This window comes from Struthio camelus, chromosome 1 (genome assembly GCF_040807025.1).
Source record: "Struthio camelus isolate bStrCam1 chromosome 1, bStrCam1.hap1, whole genome shotgun sequence".
In the NCBI taxonomy this organism is placed as follows: Eukaryota; Metazoa; Chordata; class Aves; order Struthioniformes; family Struthionidae; genus Struthio; species Struthio camelus.
In genome coordinates, this window is record NC_090942.1 from 18,255,261 (window position 1) to 18,271,810 (window position 16,550).

The window sequence follows — 16,550 nt, forward strand, 5'->3', positions numbered from 1 at the left end:
TCCTGTGAGGAAAGGTGACTGAGCACTGGCATAGGTTGCCCAGAGAGGTAGTGGAGTCTCCTTTGCTGGAGATCTTCAAAACCCGCCTGGATGCTATCCTGGGCAATATGCTCTAGAGGACCCTGCTTGAGCAGGGGTTTGGACTAGACGATCTCCGGAGGTCCCTTCCAACCACAACCATTCTGTGATTCTGTGAATTTCCCATGTAGCTCATTCAACAGAGTTTTTAACTAATTGGCTGCAGATAAGAAGCTGCTCTGAGCAATACTTTCTGTAGCCATGGTATATCTGATATCAGTGTACTAGAACAACAGCTTTTTGGTAATGAGTTGCCTTTCTGAACTACTGGTAGATAGGACTGGCTTAACTTCTGGGTGGTTCTAGTAGAATGGTGTTATTACAATATCTGGTCTTGGGTTTTGATGCCATGCCACTTACACAGTGGGGGAGGGTTATTATTTAGGATGCCATGCAGAAAGAGCACCACTGTTTACCAGTTAACAGGAGTATCTTTGCTTTCCTCAAAAATACACAGAAATTGAAAACACTTCTGCAAAAGACTGTCACAAGCATATTACACAAGGCAGGCTCACTATTTTATTCTCAATGGAGTTACATTAGCACCTTGTTAAATACTCCATTGATTTTGGAATTGCTTTAATGGGCTATCAGGATTTCACAGTTCTGAGTCTGTGTATTGATCTCAGTTGCTGGTTTTGCACTGAGTCTAGATGTTACACAGTAGGGGTTCTTTCAAAGTCATACTATAGGATATTTGAAAATATAGGTTCAAGAGCATACCGGTTTGCTTGCTGAGCATGACACTTCAAGCATTAATTTGGAACAGGTGTCAAAAACATTAAATCATATAATATTTCATCTTCCATTTCTTCAATGTGATATTTTTTTCTGACAGTCCTTCAGAACATATTAGTTTACTATTAATAGTTAGGGAAGCATTCAGTTCAAACATAGTTTTATTATATTTACCATATTCCCTTTGTCTAGAAGTCATCAGAAATAGTAAAACAGTATCTCTTGCCTCTCCCTTTTCTTTGGCAGGACTTTAAATTTTGCTCCAATAAAATACAGTGGAACTCAGCATTCTTTTTAATGGCTGAGGCTCTTATTGTTTGTGGAAGTAGCTACTAGTCAGTTAAATGCAGCAAGGCCAAAAGCCAAATTGATTCCTTAATGTGTGCACTCCAGGAAGTCACACTAAATGATCTCAACTCTGCACCACTGATGCTTGAGCGTGCCCCTACTGGTGACATACACATTTCAAAATGACCTTGACTATCCAGCAACCTCATCCCACAGCACTAATTCCGTGAATAATAAGTCGACTGCCTCAGATGCAGAGGGCTGGAAAAAAGCTGCTACAAGAGATAAACAACTTGTGTATTTTTTGGTCTTTTTGGCTACTACTTTTCTTTGCCTGGGCACAAATGTGGATCCCTGAAGAAGAGGTTTCTTTGTATCTGTGAGGATTTTGAGGCTCAAATCTTCAGACTTTTGAGGTGACCCAAAAGTTTTCAGTCTTGAACAAATTGTCCTATCTTTCAGTGAATAACTGGAGCTAAACAGCAAGAATTAGTTCATGATTTCTGAAAGAGAGAATAAATGTGACTAGCGGGTATTTTTTTGGAGGTAGGACTGTGTTTGTATTTAGCTATAAATGGCAGTTGAAATGGGAATTCTTAAATCCCTGTAGAACCCTATTCTGTCCCATTAATTCTCTAGTGTTATCAATTTGAAGTGCCAGTATGGCATACTGGTACATGCAGCCCACTTGGATTGCTGGTTATCACTGGATACCAGGTAGCAGGTCTGAACAACAAGGGAATGACTGAAAAAGGCATTCTAAAGACAGAGGGAACACTGTAAAGTTCAGACTGGGAAAAGATATGTGGTCCAGAGGCACAAATTTAACAGTTTTTGAAAAAGCGAAGACTTCCTAGGCAATCAGAACAAAATGCATTGTCATGGGGGAAAGATGACGAGGAAGAGGACTGTGTGTATTTCTAGTCGCTCTTGTCCAAGAAAAGAGATTTCAGGGTTGAAGAGAAGCAGAAAACAGCTAATAGGAAGGAATGGAAAGTCAGCCTTAGAATACAAGAGCTCAGCTTCTGTAGCCTAACAAAAGTGAAGCTGAGAAGGGGATTTCACTTTGTAAATTCATCAAATGTCTATGAATAGTGCTAGGGCATTGACAAGACGAATAATGGAATACTTCCGATGCTCCTGTTTTACAACAAACTTTGAAAAATTGAAATGACTGCAGAAAAGAGCTTCAAATGTGTTCAGAGGATGGAGAACATGCCTAATAATATCAGGTTGTAAGAGCTCACTATGACTATCTTATTGGAAAGGACGATGAATTGACTTGCTTAGAGTGTGCAAATACCTCCTAGGAAAAATAAAGAGCTCTCTGAACTTGCGCAGAAAGGCCTATGACGAAGCAGTGCCTTGGAACTAAAGCTAGATATGTTCAGGTGGGAAACAGGGCTCAGATCTTCAACAGTAGGAGTGATTAACAAGAAACTGTCAGAGTGCTGAACTGTTCATCTCTTGAAGTTTATCTAGAAGACACAGTTTTAGTCAAAAGCATTTATTGTTCCATGCAAATCGATGTTAGGTGAAATTTTATGGACTGAAGGAGGTAATATCCTTTCTAACTCTGAGGTCTGAGAATGTGTCTTGCTACAAAACACAGAAGATGTAGAGCTACAGGAAGAAAAATGGAGGTAAAAACCAAAGGCTCGTAGGCAGACACAGATGTTTCCCATCCACTTCTGGATACATTTGTATAATTGATTCTGGCTATTTGTTTCACCTATAGAGGCTATCCTGTTCCTGAGCTGGCATGACTAACTCATTTCCTCCCTTGCTTGCTTATTAGTAAGCAGCCTATCCTGACAGCCCTGGAATTCAGCCTACCTGATAAACTAATGATATTTTCCCGATGTAGTTACCTTCTTTGGTCCCTTCACCTCTTTGAGTTACGGAAACTTATAATCCCTTTTCTTTCTCACCTTCCTAAACCGAGCTCATGAACACCCTAACAATGTCTACAACAGACATGCCTGCAAGCAGTGAAAATTGAGGTTAGAGATGAGTCACCCCAACTGTGTGTTAAGTCCTCCCAAATAACAGGAGATAGTCTAGTGTTCCACATCTCCTCCCGCTTTCTAGCTCTAAAGTCAATTACTAGCAAGACTTCCTGAGAACCTTTCAGAAGTAGATGAAAACTAAATAATTTCAAATATATACAAAATATTTGACAGTGAAAGGAAAATGAGCCCACCTTTTTATTACAGAACTTTGATACAACTAATTTGTTGTTATTTGCAAGTTTATAAATTCATTAACTGTGTGATATGGCCCAAGGTATGTTTGCCAGACTGACTTCCCGGTGAAGAAAGCACATTTCGGAGATGCCTCTGCTCAGAATTAATGTCTGGCTATTCCCCTGTGCTACATGGAATAAAAAAACTGATGTTGATCCGTTATTCCTGTAGAGTCTGTGCACAGCTGCTAATCTCAGTTTGTGAGCCGTCTGAGTGGCGTGATCATTCTGTGTGGAGTCAGGTCTGATTTGCGCAGCACTATATGACCATCTGACGTGTGCTGAGTCATGAAGGAAAGCTGAGCGGGCTGTGGCACTGCTCCTCCCTCGGGTCCACCAGCACCCACCCAAGGCACTTCCAGAAATGCTCATGGCAATCCAGGAACCATCACTGGTTCCTATGCTTCATATTTCATCCTAGCCTTCCCAATTTTCCTGTGCCTTGTAAACATTTACCTATCAGCTTCAGAAGCTAAAGAACTTTAATGCGAGCCCAGTCAATTCCCCTTACAGCTCTATGAAAGCTCACTGCACTTCTAGTCCTTCGTTATGAATGCATCTCCCTGAGATCACCACAGGAGAAAGAGGAAGGCTCTGGTTCACAATATAATATATTTTCTGCTAATAATGAGATGAGCTGAAGTAACTGCAAAGAAGCTTAATTAGCATTGTATCTAATAAAAATGATTGTTATGATAGAAAAATGATTCGTAACTGCAGAATGTGCTTCTGCATGTTTTCCATTACTTAAACTTCACTAACTCTTGTAATCGAATATATCACTGCATTTCAGAACCACACGTGGCTTCCTACTGTGTAACATCTGAAGTTTGTATCTACAGCAGAGCATTTTTAACTGACACTTCCCATTGTCAGTGTCATCTTCTTCCGCTGGAGGCACTAGTGGAACATGGCTTCAAGCACACACTTTTACACTGTATTTTAAGTAAGTACTGTTATTTGCTTCAGCACACAACAAAGTCTATAGGAGATGCCACTTTATAGTCAATTAAAACTTGTCTACAGATGCTTCCTACAGACTCTGCTGCTTCCTACAGACTCTGCTAACCTAATAGCAGTGGTGGGATTTTTTAGTCATTAGATTTTCACAGAACCACGAGTGTCAATTGCTGCAGATGTAATATTGCCAGCATTGTTCTAGTTTTTAATTTTGCGAAATAGGTTATAACCTATCTTAGTGCTAGTGAGAACTTCTGAAATACCTTAAGAAGGGGATTTTCACACAAGTACTGATAGTGTTCAGTGGCCATAGAAATTCCAAGAGAAATTGCAATTTCTTGTAATTTCCACTTGGTGTAATTGCCACTTCTGACTGTAAAAGGCTCTTTTTCTCCTAGTGTCTTTTACAAATACTTCACCCTGTCAGTAATTACCTTCCACCTCTGTTGGCAAAAAGAATCATTTTTTTTTGTTTCAAATTGCTCTCCATATTTCTATTTCTGTAACTAAAACACCTAATTTATTATTTAAGCTTAATCGAAGATAATTAGAAACCAAGTGAGTATTTTCCAGCATACAGTTGAAAAGGAAAAGGAGGTGGATAATACCAATAGGAGAGATCCTTTCCCCTCCAAATTTGCCAAGAATTTTGCTGCTGACTTTACTGGAGGTAGATTAAGTCCCACTATGTTCAGTAAGTTGAGAGATACAATATGTAATTTTGTATTTGAAAGTGGGTTTTTAGCTTCACAAAATGTTTGCCTCAGTAATCATGGTCGTGTTTTTACAAATACATTTTGGAGGTAAGTTTATTTAAGAACAATAACATATTACAGCGTGAACAGATATTAGCTAATGAAACAAAATCTGTACTGTAAATACATGAAGACTATTATTTTTCTCTATGCTGTAGAATTACAAGTGCTTTCAGGCTATTTACGATGGCAAGAAAGGAAAGAATCTGCAAGTTGATTATGGCCTCAGAGTAATGAGCTAGAACTACCACTGAACACTAAGATACTGCTTCAGAAAAATTTGATTAACAATTTGCATATGCATTTTGATTAATACAAAGTAGATTGTAGAAAAAAAAATTGCTCATCTCTGGCACAGTTCGTCTTTGGTGTAATTCTACCAATTCCAGCAGGAAGAATTCAAAAACATTTTTGACTTACTGTCTTTCATTAATAATTTATGTTCTTTTCTTTGAATAAGTGGAATAAATGGAAATAGAAGAATTTCCATGAGAAACATGTCTCAAGTATAAAACTAAGAACAGAGTATCTTTACATATCTTGTCCCCAAGGTCTTCAGTTGCCTTACAAGAGAAGCTCTTTCTCGTTTGCGAGTACATGACCAGGTACAGTAGCAAACAGAGACATAAGGCAACAGCTGTAGAGAACACATGATCTTTTCCTTACTCCCTTCTGATAAATCTCAACCCATCTAAATCAAGTAATGACTATTATACAGTGCAGAAATATGAACAGATTCCTAAAAGATGCATATTTTCATTGATCACATGACTATCAAATAATTAAACACCCATCCAAATATTGCAGTTTCAGAGACAGAAGTTCTCATTTCAGCACAAAATATAAATGCCTATTCAAATTTCTTAGGTTATGTGATAAAAAGACAAAGACAGGAGTCCCTGCCCCAGCCCCAGGGCTGTCCCAGGACAGCCGCATCCCTGTGGGCTGGGGGATGCCTGTTACCCATCACTGTGAGCCAACTGGAGCAGCTCCCTGGAGCATCTCACAGACTAGGGGGTCACCACCTCGGGGTATGGGAGTCTTTATGGGATGCAGGGAAGAGCATTTTGGACTTGCACAAGACTTATTATGAAATGTTTTGGAGAGGAACAGAGGAGCTGGAGATATTACTGTGGTTGAATATTCTGTAAAGCCCAAACCAGAGAACACCTGGCTATTTTCAAAGCCTGCTGCACACTGAACCAGGAGATTAATGTGGCTGCAAAGAAAGAAGGAATAAGTCATCCAGTCTAACTGGTCTCTATTTACATCATTATTTCAGCTAACTTTTGTTTTCAGGGAAACTTGGTGAAATACTCTCTGAACTGCTCTCAAATGCAAGCAATTTGGTCGCCACTTTTGCTGCTGAAAATGGAAGCTGAAGGGAGTAGCTGTGGCAAGGGAGGGCGATCAGGCAGCGGGGCAGTGGGCCTGTGCTTGCACCCGCGTTGCTGCAGCCGTAGGGATCGCTACCCCCGAGGAGAGGCTGGCAGGTCTGCAGCAAGCCCTGGCAGGACCTTGGGAGAGGCAAGGGAAACCTCCGTCAGTGTGCTGAGCACCCTTCTGCCCATGTCTGTGCTGGTAGGGCTGAGGAGTCAATGAAGCTGTGCAAGAAGGAGGCAGCTTTCATTAGGACAGCCTGGGGGAAATGGATTAGTTTTCTCCTAAGCTTTTCTGTGTTTCTCCTGTGTGCGACTCCAAAGGCATCTCTCTCCTTGTTTTACACGTTAAAATATGCATCTTTCCTATATCTAACATTATGCAAACAGGTATTTTTACTGAGATTGAAGCCAGTACTTATTTGCAGAATAATCATTTTAGGCTATGTTTGAAGGGTTCCCCTTTTCATCTTACAATGATTTTCTCTGTTTAGCTTTGCTTGAAGCATTTTATAACAAGCTTCTTCAGCTTCCCTTGCAAACTCTGCAGCTGTGTGGGGTGGCAGGGCCACGGCTGCTCTTTGACTGAGCATTCACGACTGTGATAGTTGCAGGCCTTGGGCCCACAAATTTGTCATCCTGTGTTTAGCTTTAAACGTGGGAGCCTTCCTGAAGCCACATGTGTTTGGAGCATGAGGCCTAAGTCCACAGAGGAGACTTTTAGGCCCTTATCGCCCCTAACTCAGCTGTGAGCTCTGTGCCAAAGCTCTCAATATAATTCTAAGAAACCTTCAAAAAAGCTCACAGCCCTAGCATGATAAAGAGGGGTCTTAAGCACGTCCACACTTGCTGCAACATTGTACGTGACTTTGGACCTGACCCAACTCAGGGTCTCGCAATTCTGAAGTCACAGTTACGAGTATTTTCCTGGAGTTAGATGCGCATGCCAGGTTTCTAACTTTCTTATATAAAAAAACACCAAGGGCTTAGGACATTTTACTTACGGAGACTTAAGAGTTGCAGATACCTTCACTAACTCCAGGTCAGTGACAACTGCAGGGTTGTAGAGGAATTATATTTTAACTTGGGCATTTTAATCAATAGTAGTAAGCCAGTGCCTTAGTCTATCTGTATCTTAATTCTCTAAATCTACCATACGTGCTTTACCTTCCGTTCCTTTTAGAAACTTACAAAGGATTAAAAATAATAGCCAAAAACTCATCTTACACAATCATTTTCTAGAATATTGTCTTTTACGTAAATGTATTATTCATACCCAATAGTCAGTTGCTTTGGTGTTTTGGAAGTGTTGTAAAACAGAGCACATATTTTAAAAGATTAGATTTAGCTTTTGTTACCTATTCTTTGCAAGATAGTGGATTATTTAAAAGATGGAGAGAATAAGTAATTTTGGAATCTCCATGGTTGTCTTTTTTTTTTTTTTTTTTTACATTTTCAGTAAAGAAACTTATTTTAGAAAGTAATATCTTGACCAAGAATAAAAATACAAAGTACCCGTGACATTTGCAGAGATATTCAGAGCAGTAAATTCAATTAGACAAAATTAATGTGCAAGAAAGATTAGTTTAGGAATAGTTTACTACAGCTCAGTCACTCCTGTCAAGTTTGTATGTGACGTTGACGTTCAAGGGCCACTAACCACCTGCTTTTGTAAACAGAAAATGAGATAGTGTTGTGGGAGATACATAATTATTTTTATTTACCGATAAAATTCTCTTAACCATTCATTATGTGTGGTATGACACTTTTGAATTTGTTGTATATTCACACCCAGTGAGTTTGATCCTTGCACTGTATGTTTCTATGCCCTTTAACATCCTCCCTCCCTCCAGTTTCCTTTTAATATCTTCCCTCCTTCCAGTTTCCAATTTATTCCAATTTCTGTGGTATGCTTTTCATAGCTGTAATACATTCCTGTATCATGTTTAATAATTCCTTATAGTCTGTTCATTTCCAAAGTTACATTTCAGTCTGCATTTTCTCCTCTATATTCCTCAGCAAAAGGAACAGACCACTATACTGAAAAGCAAGCTAGGATATATGTAAACATTATTGCAACAGTAGCATAGGAAGTCTAGTTTAATTTTGGGAGTATCTATCTGAGTTCGTAGTTGATTAACATGGGTGAATTATCCAACAGAAGACAAATAAGGTGGCTTGGTGCATCTACAGACTGCTGCTTTTTTAAGTGCTGATAGACAGGTGGGTATTTCTCCTTCTGCTGGTATCATATCCCATTTTACTGCAATGTAGGCTTTTTGCTCTGCATCAGAGCAAGCAGCTCTGTGCCGTGCTTCTCTTCACGTTACAGGTAAACATAAGGCTCGGTTCTGTGAAAGTCTGAGCCCATTAACCCTGGCCCACCTAAGAACTTAATCTCTACTGAAATTTAAACATGTGAGCAGATCATTACAGTCTGAATGGACCGCACATGTATTAAGCAGTAAGTGGATTTTAAGTGCTCCGAAGCAGCATTATGCTTAGTATCCCACAAAGCTAAGCTCTAAATGCATCGTGACAATGGTGCAAAAATAAGTTACGGGTTGGAATGGTGCTGAATCTTCAGTATGGAGATTAAATGCAGTGCAAATATGAGGAGTAATCACAATAAAGGCATTTTTAAAGGGGGGAGACCATAAACTGTATCTGAAGATTAGTGGAGGGTGAATGCAGCTACTTGCAAGATTGCTTGTTTCTTCGGAGCCAAAACTCACAACATTTATGATTCTGAACAGCTGACATGAAGCAAATTTCAGTGTACTAGTGTTCAGAAGGCAAAATGAATGCTTTCTCCAAAAATAATGAAGGATAACAGCAATTTTACTGCTAAAACACTGGAACCTGCTTGGAATGAGCACTGAGGAAAGGAAAGGTAAGAAAAATAAAACATACATCTTCAGGGATTTTATTGAGGGAAAGGGAGATTGAAAATGTGATGGGAGTTGACAAGACATACCAGTGCTGATAAAAAGAGTTCTCAAGAAAAGGCACTGAAGTGGTGATTTCTGAATCAAAAAAAAGCCATATACTTTGGAAAAGAAGGGGGTTTAACAATGACTTTTGTAGAGGGAATGAAATAAAAGGAAGTACAATGAGCATTGGAAGTGATTCAGAGGCAAAACTGATTTTTTTTTTCCCTAAACAGAGCAGTCATATTCATTCAGATCATAAATCAAACAGCCTGAAGACTAGAGAATGCAGCAAGGCAGGGAGGGGTTGGTAAGCACTGAGTCTGAGGGAGGGAAGGGAGTGCTGAGAGGAGAGTCAGGAGTTCAGCATGTCACCAAAATGGCATCAAAAGATGAAAAAAAAAAAAGTGAAATGAAGGAAAATTGCAAATTTTTCTTAGTAACTATTCTGAAAAGTTTTGATGGGAAATAGGTCACGGAAGATGTGAAGAGACAAGGGAGGAAGGCAAGACCTTTGTTTGCAAGAGCAGCATAGGAGTGAGGTTTTACAGGCAGAAATGCTGTGATCAGAGAGGAGACTTCTGAGGCAAGAATGGACAGTCTGTTCCTTTTCAAAGTCCCATTGTGTTTAAGATCAAAGGATGGCCAGAGCATTGTAGTACGATAGCTTACAGACAAAAGTCAGACAGGTTTTGAGACAGGCATTTTCATTATTAAACAGAGGATTAACAGCTGTAGTAACATTACAGCAATTGACATGCTTAGGAAGTGATAAAGACTATTTCTTTGTTTGTTTTATATTGCTTTCCATCCCTGGAGAATCTGAGTGCCTTCCATATAAAACTGATAGCTGAAAACCAAAATCCAGTGGGTGCTACAGAGTACCCAGCATTCCTGCCTTTAGGGTACTTCTATAAAGTTCTGCTAATTGGGAATTCATGGAGAAGTTTTATTCAGTGTTGTCTGCATGATTCCTGCACCCTTTGGGCTTGGGATTCAGAAGGGGTGAGGAGCTCTTCAGTGGAGCACAGTTCCACTGAAATCTGGGCCTCCCTTTTCACAAGTGGCAAGCAGGGCTCTCCCTTGTTTATTCGCCTTCTGGCCCCGCAGCTGCTCAATATCATCTGAGCTGCACTCTGTCATTGCTTCAGTTGCAGAGAGACTGGTCCCTGCCTTGTCCTGCTGCTGGCCTAGGGGGCAGGCCCCCAGCAGGGGGTGGGAGCAGAAGCTTCAGCCCCTTGAAAGCTGGGAGGGCTGGAAGGCACCACTCGTGCTTCCTCGAAGCTCCTTAGACATGAGATGACAATGCAGAGGGCATCTGTCCACAACCGCAGACCAGGATCTATGAATCTGACGTGTCTACCACAGGCAGATACAAGTCAGACACCACAGTGCCCATCGTTCAACATCGTCAGGCTCTGGTGGGCATCTCATTTATTGCACAGGAGTCCTTAGAGGTTTTAGGGCTCCTCTGCCACTGGTGGGCTGCCCTTGGTCTGAGGTGCTCTCTGGAGGCCATAAGGATGCCTAATGCTCCTTACTGTTTACAGAGACAGTAAAGTACTTGACTCAGAGGTCCTGGATCAGGCTGCCTGGATCAAGCTAGGTATCTAAAAAGTCGGGGTGGCTACAGCAGTTCCGTAAGAAGCAGGGGTTGTCCTAACTACAGTAAAATAAAACTCTAAAAAATCCTTTCTAGGAAAATTTCTTTTATTCTTGCTCATCCCTTCAGTTCTGTGAAGAACACCCTCTCTGCTACTGAGCTGCTGTGCAGGGAAACAATTTGCACCACACAGTTTGGTCAGTAAGCTTGTTTATGAATTTATAATTACGGTTACACTGATACAGAGAAAGTTAATTACAAGTTCCTGTGGGTTCATGAAGTCAACATTTCTTACTTCTTAGTCTAATAGTTAACTAATGATCATCGCCTGATTCTAAACATTTTCCCCACATCCACAGCAGAGTAAATGTACAAACTATTCTATCAATCAGGTGAATTCCAGGCTTTTCAGATCTGTCTATGTGGCATTAATTTGTAATTCTGTCCTGTGCAATATTTCACCTAAACATTAGCAATTCTATCCAGTAAGTTTTTCTCTCTGGCCCAGAAGCATTATTACTGAATCATCTTCTCTAGAAAGAAAACAGTCATTAATCTACTGAAAATGAATGTAAGAGAGTAAACAAAATCATTAAAAAGTTATATGGAATCAGCGTATGCTTGCCATCTAAGTCGTACCACACCTAGGCCAAGAATACAAATTTTGGCCCACTATTGTACAAGAAAACAAAGAATTCTTTCATATGGTTACATGATAAAGGTTTTGATTTCTCTCAGATGAGGATATGATGTCCTTACCTTTACAGACTAGTATACACTAAGCTTAACTTTCATGTGAGGAAACCACATTCAGTGGCAGGATCATTTCTATTTGGCTGCAACTTCAAAGAGGGAGTAAAAATTTTAAAAGGTAAGCTCAATGGTTGGAAAATTAATTGCATCTTAACGAGGAAACTTAAGGCTTAGAGCCATGTAAAACAGGCAGAAGAGCCATGAGTTTCAAAACCATACTGGATGAGAAATAGTAAACCTCAACTACATGGAATAGCTATTCAAACTAAAGCAAAGAAATGCAGCTGGGGGGCAGGGGGAAAAAAACAACAACCAGCTTTCTTCCCCCTTTGCTGAAAGGCCTGGAGACAAAAATCAGGCACAGTGGCTCAATTAATCTTATGTTCCATGCTGCATGGGCCAGCTGTAATGGAGAGTGCACATCTTCCCATCCTAGTGGACAAGTTATCTGGGACCTTTTCAGGCGCTCTGAGATGTGGCTTTGGAGCCTGCTCCGCAAGTGGAAAAGGGCACCACAGAGGAGTTTTCCTTTTCCCAAATACTCGCATTATGCAGTGGGCGAATTGGGGAAAAGAGAGGAAGCAGAAATGTAAAAGAACTGCATCCAGAAGACTGTGCCCAGTTTTCGGCTCCCAATATAAGAAAGATATCAGTAAACTGGGTTGTGTTCAGTGGAGGGCCGCTGTGATGGTCAGAGCTGGAGCACCTGCCCTACAAGGAGAGGCTGAGGGAGCTGGGCTTGTGCAGCGTGGGGAAGAGGCAGCTTTAGGAGGACTGAACAGCAGCCCCCACCACTGCAAGGAAGTCATCAAGGAGCCAGAGCGAGCTCTGCATAGTGGTGCATGAGGGAGGAGGAGAGACAACAGGCACAAGTTGAAACAACAGAGGTTCAGATGGGACATAAGGCAAAGCTTTTTCCCCACGAGGATGGTTAGGACGGGGAACGGGCTGCCCAGACAGGCTGTGCAGTCGGTGTCCTTGGAATTCTGTTTTCAAGACCTGAGTGGATTAAGCTCGGAGCTGCCTGGTCTGACCTCAGAGCTGACCCTGCTTTGAGCGGGAGGTTGGACTAGAGACTTCCTGACGTCCCTTCCAACCTGAATAATCCTATTAAAAAAACCCAACCAACCAAACAAACAAAAAAACCCCCACAGGTGAAACAATGATCTGTTTCTCAAGATTGATCTAAGTACCTATCCCTGAAAGAGTTTTCAGGCACTCGAACCCCTTTTGGCAGTAATAGCGCCATAGATGAAGGATTTAAGGTAAGGTTTTCACTTCAGCATTTCCTTTTGGCTAGCTGGCTGACCTCCTGTCACAAATCACTCATGGTGCTGGGTCTCAGCAATTCCAGATACCTGTTTCCTCATGCGTGTAGAAAAGGGGGCCCATGCCCCGAGGCATAGGACTTAGCAGTACCGAGTGAGGGAATACCCAAATGCGTTCACGAGTCTTGCCGAGGGTGAATAGTAAGTTAGGTGATAAGCTAACCTATACTAATTAATTTCTCTATATCGCAGCTAGTTTATAGGCTTTTCTGTTACTTTGAAAGCTGCACTACATCTACCTTTTCACCACAAGCGGCTGCCTCGTGTGACTGATTTCTAATCCTGCAAATTAACTGAGCTTAATTCTTCTATAGCTGCATTTCCACAGGTTAAAAAATTGAGTTCCCAAAGGGAGTCATAATGGCAGGCTCCAGATGGGGAAGTGACAATGTATCAAACAATAATTCCACTCGCAGTTTTGAGGATCAAATCCTATATCCCTCCAAAGGACGTAAGTAGAATTTAATGCCTAAATCCCAAAGCATTTTGCTCAGCTGCTGCACAACTCTGTATACTATAGGAACATGAAACTTCGCCTCTATGCGTGCTCCCAGATGCCTTATATTTGACAATATTGAGTGTTTTTGGCATCTGTGTTACACCTGAGTCCTTTCAGGTTTCACAAAGTAGATGCTGTACCATCTGTCTCAGTGTGGACGTTTGATGCATTAGACATGCTCTCAGCATACGGCGTGGATGAGAAATTGGGATCCTCAGTTGAAAGAGGGCAAAAGAAAAGCCAGAGTTTCGGTCCTGCTCTGAGGGCTGTTGATAACATTATGTAGCGTTTGAATAAAATGTTAATTGAGTTATAAAATGCTTACAGTGGGATCTGAAATCCAGGACGCCCTCTCCCTGGCAAACTCCCGTAGTGTGAAGGTAGCAATCCAGGTTCGCTGTTGTGCTCTTGCTTTGTGCCCTGGTTAATTTTGCAACCATGGCTGCAGTGACCCATCTTCAGCAAGAGGGACAGACTGTCCTCAGCCTGGGCTAGCAATCTGGAGTATCCTCCGGGGAGGCAGTTCTGAGATTACAGTGTTTCAGTATGTGCAGAGAGGAAGGGAATTAAATGGCACACATCCTAGGTGAGGGTTAAACACTAAGCAACTGCGTAAAAGAACTGACTGACGCCTACTGCTCTAAGGGCAGCTTTACCTCTGCATAGAGAGCATCTCAAGCAGGCTCTTCCAGATGGGAGGAGATGGCAAGGAGGGAGGAGAGAGCAAATGAAAAAACAGTCCTATCTCTTCTTGGCTAGATAGACGGCTTCCCCTCTGGCGGATTTATTTGTGGTCCTTTCCTGAGGCATCTCTTCAAATAGGGAGCCAAGTTCCTAAAAACTGGGTTGTGAGGCTGAGTGCCTTGTCTCTTTGAGATCTGGGCTAAAGTATTTGTAATTCAGAAGCAGCCTATAGCTCGTTCCTCGGGAGTACTTCCCTTCACTTCAGGGTAGGCATAGATTACATATAGTGTTTGATCGGGTTTTATTTTAAATTGAGCCTTAGAGTCTCTGATGTTCTATAAAGAGCCAAGTATGCTGACTATGCTGTCTGAAGGACAGCCATTATGCAAACACAATTGCACTGCCCACAGCCACATCCCTTAATAGCTTTCTACTGCTATTTTATTTTCCTCATTTTTACCTTTCAGTCACTGTAAAAGTGATGTTTTCCTTATCTCACATCTTCTTGCTACTCCATCAATCAAGGTAAGATGGACAAAAGGGCACTCACTCCTTTACACCTCTGCTGAGTTATCTGTGCTGTTTCAAATAACCATTCCTACTATTTTTTCCATTTACTAAGGGAAGCATTAAGAGAATTCATCTGTTTAATGTCCATTTATGGCTAATTTACAAAATACAAAGCAGTTGCCTTAAAAAACACAAAGGATGAAAACAAGAACATACTTATAATTTGGAACAAAGACAGCTTTTTAATTGACTCTGTATAGTGCTTAAACCAGTAGGACGTATTTGCAGGCAGACTATATGTGACCAGCATTGGCCCTCTTTAGCTGTGCATAAAGGCATCCAGGATGCCTGCAGCCGTTTTCCAAAGGTCTGGAAGGGTGAGTAACCTCTTCCTTTACCTGTTCAGTCAGAAGAATTGCTGGAACTAACTGAGCTAGTCCATCTAACTGGATCACTGACCTGACATAATGAAGTCATCATACGGGTTTTCTATTTCATTGAACACTTCCCCCCGCCTCCCCTTGAAGAAACAAAGGCCAGATGCCACCACCTTTTTTCTCCTCAGTGAAGCCCACTTCAAAACAGGCATGTCCTCACCTATCAGCTTTTGATGAATATTTTCTCCCCCTCCTATTTCATCTTGTAGAAGAATGAGGCACTCTTTTCTGAACTCATCTCCATTAAAAAATCATGTAAAATGGAACATTTATCAAAATAGTAATCAGATATCCCGCTTTGCCTCCTTAGACATATAAATCCTTAACAGAGCTGTTGCTCTGATATGCAGGGGTGGGAGACAATGCGAAGAATATTGTCCACAGAATATTCACTTAACAAGTTTTCTTAACAGACTGAAATTAGGGTGTGGTATTGCTTTGGCTGTGAAAGCACAGTATGGCGCATAGGTCATGCCCACACTGCATACAGGTCTTCCACTGGGCTCAAGTTACGCTGTAATTCCCGAATTGCTCTTGCAGGAGGAGAGAGAAGCACAGACTTAACTTCCACCGAGTGCCAAAAAACTGATATTTTCCTTGGACAGCTCTAAAGCTAATAGGCTTCTTTTCAGTGTGCAAAAGAAAACTTTGAAGGTCATATAGTTTCTCTGTGGTTTTGGGAGTATCCACAAATGCTTGAGGCCCACATTGGGCCATGAGGGCTACAGCCAGCCCTCTCCTCGCACCCTTTGAGGATTTCTCAGGGGCAAAGAGGAGGAGGGGGGCACCGGGTGTATCTTGGAGGGAATGTGCCACTGCAAGGTGAAATGCCCTGTACGAAAGCATGAGCGGGCACTGGCGCTTAAAGCAGCAGTCTTGCAGTACCCTCTTCCCCACCAGCTTGTACCTGACCTTACTGCTCATCACCTTCACCCTTGTGCTGTAAAATTGTTCATGCAATAGCCCAGTGAGCTTTTTCTCCCTTCCCCCCGCTTAATTCTGCTTTAGCTGGTATCAGTTTCCCGACCCAATCTGTCACTCAGCTGCATGTAGCCTTGTGCCAGAGGAGGAGATGCACAACAGCAGGCGAGAGAAGTGGAGGAAGCTAGCAGGATATTTTTCTTAGTGGCAGTGTTGGCAAATGGCAGCTTAAAGCACTTGTGAACTTGTGGCCTGCGCTGGGTAATTATGAATAATGTGTCTTGGAACTCAAGTGATGCTGCACATTTTTACGGCAGAAAGACAAGTGATGAACCAAGTTTTTCTGTATATTTAAAGATGGTATCTTGCATAATTTAAAAGAAAGGCCCATGCTGCAGCTTCTTGATAGATTCTTAGCTCTTAATGGGGTAAAACAATTTAT